The following is a 9,106-nucleotide window of genomic DNA, read 5'->3' as shown; positions in this document are numbered from 1 at the left end:
GGGAAGGATATACCCCTGAAATATGTGTTTAAACACATTTTCCTTTCCATTGTTCTGTTTACTCTGATAATCACATTTTCCTTTCCATTGTTCTGTTTAACCTTCTTGAGGTTTATATGATCTAAGCAGTAATACGTCACTGCTTTTATAAGCACCTCAGTGTACAACTCTGTTAGTAAGAACCTGTTACTATTGTTGATGACATTGCGGTAGCCGCCGATGGACGAGAACTTTGCCTATTGGTCTACCTCGTCCAGCGAGCAGGAAAATGGTTCTCTTCGTCCATCGCCCTTGGTACCGATGTTGTTGCCGACATAACTGGCAGACTATCCTCTGACATGCCTTGCTTACATGATCGTGCAAGACGTCACCGCCCTTCCTACTTTTAACCCACATGGTGGGCCAATAACCCACAGTTCCACAGGATCGAAACCTAACTCTCCTGTACACCCCCGGTTTCCAAAGTTATTCCTCGCGCATGACCTCGTATGTTATTCACGAGCCACCCTCCAAGAGATCATCAATCCTGGTATCAGACATAATACTTATTCCCTTTACTTTGAACCCCTTTCACATGTTGTTTTCGGCATCGAACGATTGCCTACCCGCTTGAAACTTCTTAGGGTACCTCCTTACTTTACTCTCGATATTTTCTTAAGTTTCAATTCGAGAGATACTTATGCTTCTTCCCCTGAGTTAACTGTCTGATGCTCAATCCTGTTAGAATCCGTCCTTATAGAGTTTTCCCTTCTTACGCTTTCGTAAGTACGGTGAAGATCCTGAAGGAGGGATGACAACTTCATCATGATGACCTAAAGCAGAGAAATGAAGACATCAGCGCTATGGATCGACCACTTCAAGAAGAGCAAGCAAGACCGAGAAGATTCGTTAGGATTTCGTAACCAGACATTTCCCCCTTATTCCACCTCTAAAATCTCGGGACGAGATTTCTTGTAGTGGAGGAGAATTGTGACGCCCGGATAGTTACGCTACAGTAACCCTGTGCTAATGATGCCACATCACCACGATTGCAGTTGTTAATCTTGCGATGATTCAAATCCCGTCCAAATTTCAAATTTAAAAATCAAGTCAAACGAATAAAGTTTTCAAAAGTCAAAATTAAAATGTTCTTAATGTGACAAATAAATCATGGATATTATTGGTGGAGAAACAACATCTTTATAAAATAATTAAATACCCTAAAGTGATTAAAACAAAAGCAAAACAATTAGTTATACTCCTAATATATTTTACAAAACACTAAACTAATTTAATTAGGTACCAAAGTTAAAGTGGCAAAGGTATATTTAGTAATGCAAATTTGGGTGTTAATCATATATTTTACAAACAAAAATAAATTGTGAGATAAAATAAAAATAGTAAAAGAATAATAAACAAAATAGAACAAAAAAAACAGAAAAGAGAAAAGGCTTTCCCCCCACTGGGCCTCGGCCCAGCCACATGCCAGGCCGGCCTACTCCCACTACTTAACCCCCACACCCCACACCCCGTAAGCCTAACCACCCCAGCCACCCACTCCCCCCACTATGCTCTCCCCATCCCCCGATCCTGAACTGGATCGGGGCGCTCGACGCCGCCACCGCTTGGAGGCGCCCGAACCCCGAGCCCCGTCGCGCCTCCGTCCTCCCCCGCGACACCACCTCGTCGGATCCGCCCCACCCTCTTCGCCGGCGTCGCCACGCCCATCCCTGGCGTCATCCCGCCTCGACACGGTCGCTCCCGTCCTCGCCGGACGCATCCATCACCACCACCGTCGCCTTCCTCCTCGCCGGCACCGTCGTCCCCGACTCCTCCTCAACCCCCGTTGCCCCGACCCCTACTCCCCGCCGTGAGCCGCTGCCTTCTCCCTCCCCTCTGCACTCCGCGCTCACCGCCCCCCCTCCACCATGGCCGCGCCTCGGCGCTGCTGCTCACCTCTGCCCGCCGCTCCACACTGCATCGCCGCGCACGCCGCTCGGGGCCACGCCCCGCGCCCCGCTCCCTGCATCGCCGTGGCCTGCGTTGGCACATGGCCTGGCCGCGCCCGGCTCCCTCCGCAACGCGCCCCGCCTCCGTCACTCCTTCGCTCCCGCGTCGTGGCCGTCCCCGTCGCCTGCAGTCGCGCCAAGCCCCGCCTCTGCCAACCCTGCGCGTCGCCCCGCCGCCCGCATCGACTGCGCAGGCGCGACGGCGCTCCCACCTTGGCTCGCCCCTCCTCGCGAACACGAACGCGCCTGCCACCCCCCGCGCTCGGCTACACCGCCCGCTGACAGCCACGCCTTGCCGTCCTCGTCGCGCGCGCTGCGAGGCCGAGCCCCAACACTGCTCCACTCGACGCCGACGCCTCTGCCGAGCCCACTCATCGATCCAGCCGTCGCCGGAGATGGCCGCGCCGGCTTGCCCCGCTCGGGTGCACCCGCACCAGGCGCCCAGCGCCCGTCGCCCGCGCGCGTAGTGGCCTATGGGCCACTGACCAGTGGGTCCTGCCCCTGGCCCTATGACAAAGGGGCCCACCCCTGGAACGATTTAAAAAAAGAGAAAGAATAACAAAAAATAAAAAAAATAAAAAAAATTAATTAAAATTAATTAATTAAGTTAATTAATCATGTTTAATTAATCTAATTAACTAGCTAGTTTAATTAAACCCTAATTAGACTAAACAGTCAATGACGAACAGGACCCACACGTCAGTTGACTAGCCAACGCCTCTGTTGACGTCATGCTGACGTCAGCGTGCACTGTTCTGGATAATGTTGATTTTAAATAATTAAATAAATGCTAAAAATGATTTAAATCTTTTAAAATCAATATAAAATAAATCGTAGCTAGGATCGAAAAACTTTGTACTTGAAAGTTGCTCAGAACGACGAGACGAATCCAGATATGTAGCACGTTCGTCCGCCACGCATCCCTAGCATAGCGAATACACAACTTTCCCCCTCCGGTTCATCTGTCCGAAAACGCGAAACACCGGGGATCTTTTTCCCGGATGTTTCCCCCCCTTCACCAGTACCACCTCATACCGTGTTAGGGCACCCCTAGCACCGCTACTTGTCATGTCATGCATCGCTATGCATCTGTTTGCTTAATATTTATTGTTTCTTCCCCCTCTTCTCTCGCTAGACACCGAGACTGACGCCACTGCTACCCAGTACGACTACACTGTTGACGACCCCTCTCTCTTGCCAGAGTAACCAGGCAAGCCCCCCCTTAATCACCAGATATCGCCTACTCTTCTCTCTACTGCTTGCATTAGAGTAGTGTAGCATGTTACTGCTTTCCGTTAATCCTATTCTGCTGCATAGCCTGTCATTGTTGCTACATCTGTTGATACCTTACCTGCAATCCTAAATGCTTAGTATAGGATGCTAGTTTATCATCAGTGGCCCTACATTCTTGTCTGTCTGCCATGCTATACTATCGGGCCGTGATCACGTCGGGTGTTGATCACGGGTATATACTATACCTATTACACATGATATATGTTGTGACTAAAGTCGGGTCGGCTCGTTGAGTACCCACGGTTGATTCACGAATTGGGGGCTAGAAGGACATACTTCCCTGATGGCCCTCTGTGTGGATCTTTGTGGCGGAGCGATAGGGCAGGTTGAGACCACCCAGGTGAGAGGTGGGCCTGGCCCTGTCGGCGTTCGCGGTTACTTCAAGATAACACGCTTAACGAGATCTTGGTATTTGATCTGAGTCTGGCTACTGGCCTATACGCACTAACCAACTACACGGGAACAGTTATGGGCACTCAACGTCGTGCTATCAGCCGAAGCCTTCGTGACGTCAGTGACTGAGCGGCGCGCGCCGGGTTGGACCGCGTAACGCAACTTCCTTTGTAATGGAGGTTGCTAGGTCTGCTCACCGACCGCGTACGCAACGTGCAGGCGTGCAATGGGCGATGGGCCCAGACCCCTGCACGCATAGGATTTAGACCGGCATGCTGACCTCTCTGCCGTGCCTAGGTAGGGCTACGACATGTTGATCATCCGAGGCCGAGCATGACCTAGAAAAGTGTGTCCGGACAAAGGGGATCGAGTGTGTTGGGAAATGTGGTGCACCCCTGTAGGGAAGTTAATCTATTCTAATAGTCGTGATCTTCGGTAACAGGACGACTTGGAGTTGTACCTTGACCTTATGACAACTAGAACCGGATACTTAATGAAACGCACCCTTCCAAGTGCCAGATACAACTGGTGGTCGCTCTCTCACAGGGCGACGAGGGGAGGATCATCGGTTAGGATTATGCTATGCGATGTTACTTGGTGAACTTACCATCTACTCTCTTCTTCTGCTGCAAGATGGAGGTTACCAGAAGCGTAGTCTTCGAAAGGACTAGCTATCCCCCTCTTATTCCGGCATTCTGCAGTTCAGTCCACATATGATACCCCCTTTTCCATCTGATACCAATGCATACATTTGTACTGTATCTCCTTGCTTGCGAGTACTTTGTATGAGTACTCATGGTTGCTTTGCTCCCTCTTTTCCCCCTTTCTATACCCGATTGCTGCGACCAGACGTTGGAGTCCAGGAGCCAGACGTCACTGTCGATGACGACTACTACTACACTGGAGGTGCCTACTACTACGTGCAGGCCGCTGACGACGACCAGGAGTAGTTTAGGAGGATCCCAGGCAGGAGGCATGCGCCTCCTTCGATCTGTATCCCGGTTTGTGCTAGCCTTCTTAAGGCAAACTTGTTTAACTTATGTATGTACTCAGATATTGTTGCTTCCGCTGATTCGTCTATGATCGAGCTCTTGTATTCGAGCCCTCGAGGCCCCTGGCTTGTAATATGATGCTTGTATGACTTATTTTATTTGTAGAGTTGTGTTGTGATATCTTCCCGTGAGTCCCTGATCTTGATCGTACACGTTTGCATGTATGATTAGTGTACGATTGAATTGGGGGCGTCACACGTTGTACGCATGGACTTCACTCCATTATCGGCTCAATAAAAGAAATTCCTCTTGATGCGATTTTTTTTGTTTTGAAACGGACACAAAAGCTTTGCCTCATCTCATTCATGAAGACGGAACTACTAACAAAGTTCGACAAGATCCATTACACCTCCACAAATGGAAGCGAAAAGCCTAGTATCGCTGTATCAAATAACTCAAATGTTCTGCCCCCACAGTAACCGTCGCTGATAAACAGGTTGTTAGTGTGTGCATGAGAGGAGCGGCTGAGTAGGCTAGCTGCGCGCTGGAATAGAGCACCGAGACTACCCACTACGCAGTTGTACTTTCCCTGCATTGATAGTACAACGATGGTTCTAGAGAACAATACTACCCTCCACTTCCAACTGTAGCTCCTTGGCCCTGAGATTCAAGAGTTCAAAACTGGTGCACTATACTAGAAGTACAGTACTACATCGACTAATAGTTGATAAAGTAGTACTAGTACTGCTACAGTACGAGTACGTAGTAAATAATAGCCTCACCCCTGCTCTAAGGAACGATCGAGGAGGTACAATTGGAAGGGACGAGGCCCTGCGGTTACTACGCTCTTATCTCCTCCTCGCCAGTTCCCCTCCCCCCCGAAGAGAAGGCAGTTCGTCGCTGCTCCCATGGATTCGCCAGGCGGTTCTCCTCCTCGTCTGGGCTGGGAGACCTTGGACGACGATCCTCTGGGAGAAATCGGACGCCGCTGCGATGTACTCACCGCCGCAAGACTCGGTGCTTCCTGCACCAACTTTTTCAAGACGGTTCTTAAACAAGCTTGGGAAAAGGCCATGCTTGTTGGTCTTCCATGCATCCTTGAGGATAAGGTTCTTCTATGGGACAATCCTTCGAACAGTCCACCGCTCCCTGGCCATGGTTGCATGTTGACTCCGCTAGAGTTGCCGACGTTGAGAGGTAGTCGGATTTCGGCCGATGAGCAGGTCAGTCATGGAGTTTGATCATGTAGTACTTAGTTATTCCATTTCCATCCCGTAATTTCTCCGCTGCCCACTATCTTATATATAGGTCTGGGTCGGTACCAACGAAGATTGGCTTGCATACCTCCGGTCGGATACCACCATCATTTTGCACAACATCCACAGTAGTGCGGCCGTTCCCGTAGACCCCTTCTCAGCCATTGGGATCGGCCTTCCGGACTGGCTGGGCTTGAATACGTATGATATTGCCTACATGAGATTGAAGAAGATAGCAATTGCAGACCCGCCAACAAAGCGACGCGGCTACGACGATTACTATCTCATCGCGGTGTTCGACATAAGGATTGTCATCAATGCAAGAGGCAGTAACGGCAGAGGCTGGCACATGTTGGTCGCGGCAGATTTGTACCCCTACACATTCAAAGACGCCGTGCGCCATCTAGGCCGTATCTTCGCGGTGACAAGCCAGGGGACTTGTTTCATCTGGTTGCCATCCTACGGTATGGGAGATTACAAACGGAATGCACAAACCATCATTTGCATCCCTAAAGGTACTCCATTATTTTGCAGGGACCAGTCATCCCCCGATCAAAATAAGATCGCCGATCCTGGATGTGCATTTGCATCCGCGATTCGGTGTAACCTGGAACCTTGTAGCTGACTTTGGCATATCGGGATCAACTACCTTAGCAGTCGTTACCCATGGTACCACTGATGTGCAGCATGGTCACACAATCTATCATGATCGGACCGTCACCATCTAACCAGGTATTCCATTTAGTATTATATTTTTTAACCCTCTCGCCTTCTCTTTCGTTTTTGTACTACTTACTTACTAGTACTAGTAGGAGTACTTTTTACCTTGGAGGACGCATATAGCTAGCTAGGCCCTTGAAGACTTGAACCCACTAGCTGCCACCATTTTTGTTTTTCCATGTCTTACTATCTCATCCATGTAGCCAAGAGTGGCTATATATAATAAGCCAGTTATTTTACTTCCTCTAAACCGGAGTAGTACTATTTTCTACACGGTATTACTGACCGCCATATTTGAGCACAACATTATTATGCATGGAGCTTGACTGTGTACGTCACCATGTGTCCAGGTCTAAGATGCCGCGTGTACCAGATGACCAGATGAACGGCGCCGAGTTCCACCCCGGTGATGCTATGTGGGTGCCGAGGAACACTCTTGGAGAGTACTAGCTTTTCATTGGGGACAGCTACCCCATTGTGAAGCGGATACCACCTTCCGTGCATGAAACCGAAGGCCTGCCGTTCATGAAGGATGGTTGTGTCTTTAGTGCGCACCACCGGATGAATGATATGCTGGGACACGCTATCCCTGATTTATGCCGCTTCAGCTTGGATGAGTCTCCATCGTGTGGGACCAGACTAGAAAGCTGCGACAATGATTCCCGTTGCCCACCACTATGGATCGTGCCATCCATGAAGAACACCTGGGACTGGAACCTGGAGGAGGACATGTAGCCCATCTATAATGTGTAATTGGGGTATGGTAAATTGTGAACGGTAGCACTGTGAATATATATGTAGACTAGTCGTGCACAAATTTATCACATGAATTGGAGATGAACTTGTGTGGCATACTGGCATTTCTCCTTTAGAATTTATTACTAGTAAATGTGTTATGTGTATGTGCAACTTGTGTGGTTGTTGCATGGGCTCCAACATGCTCTTTGAGAAAAAAAAGGTGGCACAGCTTTGGATATAGGTGATGTGGCGGCATCATACAGTAGCATCGTTCGCCATAGTTGTAATACTCCTACTAGGAAGGCAACTCCTATAAAACCTTGCGCTTGGCTCTTTGCCTCTTCGGGAGGTTCAATAGTTCGTACTTGTGTGAACCTTTCACTTGGCTCTTCGCCTCTTCGGAAGGTCCAACAATGATGATACTACAATACAATATGCTTCTGGCAATCTGACACCGATTGAACTGCTGCACGTCCACCGCGAGGGCGAGCGAGAGGGAGAGGGAGAGGGCACTGTAGTCAAAACCCTCTCCTCGTCCTGCGAGCCACCGCGCGCGTGGGCGAGAGGGAGAGGCGTAGTAAGCAAGCTTCTCCTCGTTCAGCGAGTTGACGGGACACATCAAAGCAGTACCAGTACTAGCCCTTTCTGGTTAATATGGCTTAATTTGAAACGAGAAAGATACACTGGCAGTCAACGTATGTACGCTCTTTATGGCCACTATATATAGTTTTGCGGTGATTATACGATCACTAGCTCATCGTAGAGCACCGTATTTCACCCTACTGACCAACCACATAGTCCACGTGGCACTTTGTTGACTGGTTAAATTTTCACCTGGATTATGGGTCCCACCTGTCAGTTGGCAGAGCAAAGAAATCAGTTAAACAAAACTTTACGCAAGCGCGACAGGAGTCCAACCCTAGCGTGTGATCCACCCTGGCTGTATATGTGAGTGCATGCATGTGTACTCCCTCGGTCTTCCAACAAAGAGTGTACATCAGCTAAAAAACAAAGGGTGTACATCTACACTTCCAATGCATTTAGCCTTTAATCTAAAATCGATATTGATTGACTAATGAACCAACTTGTGCTCTAGCTATAGGCTATACATGTCTATCCTTAATTACAGCATGCAACAACCTTCATTTAATCCTTTTCTCTCAATGGTCGCATGCACACATAAGTCTGGTACTTTTGGGTGTTAATTATGCCCTGGTCAATGTGTAAATCTGTAAATGTACAGTCTTTCACGGACGTAGGGAGTAGGTTGATCACTTGAGCGTGAGCGTGTGTGTTGCGTCGTGTGTTGTGTGCCGCATGGGTGCATGAGTGTTGCGTGCGTCCATGTGTACATGTGAGTGTTGCATGTTGCATGCATGCATGCATGAGGCTTTTACTCCCTCCCATTGACATGTTCGTATTTCAAGCTTCCTCTGTTCCCTCCATATGGTGATACTCCCTCTGTTCTCAAATACGAAGTAAAAGCCTCCCTCTGTTTCCAAATATGGAGTATTTGTCTTTCTAGAGATTTCAACAAGTGACTACGTATGGTGCAAAATGAGTGAATCTACACTCTAAAATATGTCTACATACATCCGTATGTTGTATTCCATTTGAATGTCTAAAAAGAGAATATTTAGGAATGGAGGGAGTAGCAAATAAACATTAAGTTCTCTTGTTTTTCCCTCTTTGGTCACGGTGCACAACCAAATATGACTTATTCACC

General features: G+C 48.6%; 1 long non-coding RNA gene across 1 annotated transcript; it reads left to right on the top strand.

Moving 5' to 3' along the window:
* Nucleotides 1-1,532: 1,532 nt before the first annotated feature.
* LOC147959340 (uncharacterized) lies at nt 1,533-5,012 on the top strand. Its single transcript, XR_015610891.1, has 3 exons — nt 1,533-1,849; nt 3,124-3,198; nt 4,524-5,012. It is a non-coding gene; the product is annotated as an uncharacterized LOC147959340 (long non-coding RNA).
* The last annotated feature ends 4,094 nt before the right edge of the window (nt 5,013-9,106 follow it).

Source organism: Triticum urartu, chromosome 7A (assembly GCF_056163025.1).
Source record: "Triticum urartu cultivar PI428250 chromosome 7A, HENAU_Tu73, whole genome shotgun sequence".
Taxonomy (NCBI): Eukaryota; Viridiplantae; Streptophyta; class Magnoliopsida; order Poales; family Poaceae; genus Triticum; species Triticum urartu.
This window is presented reverse-complemented; position numbering and strand designations above follow the sequence as displayed.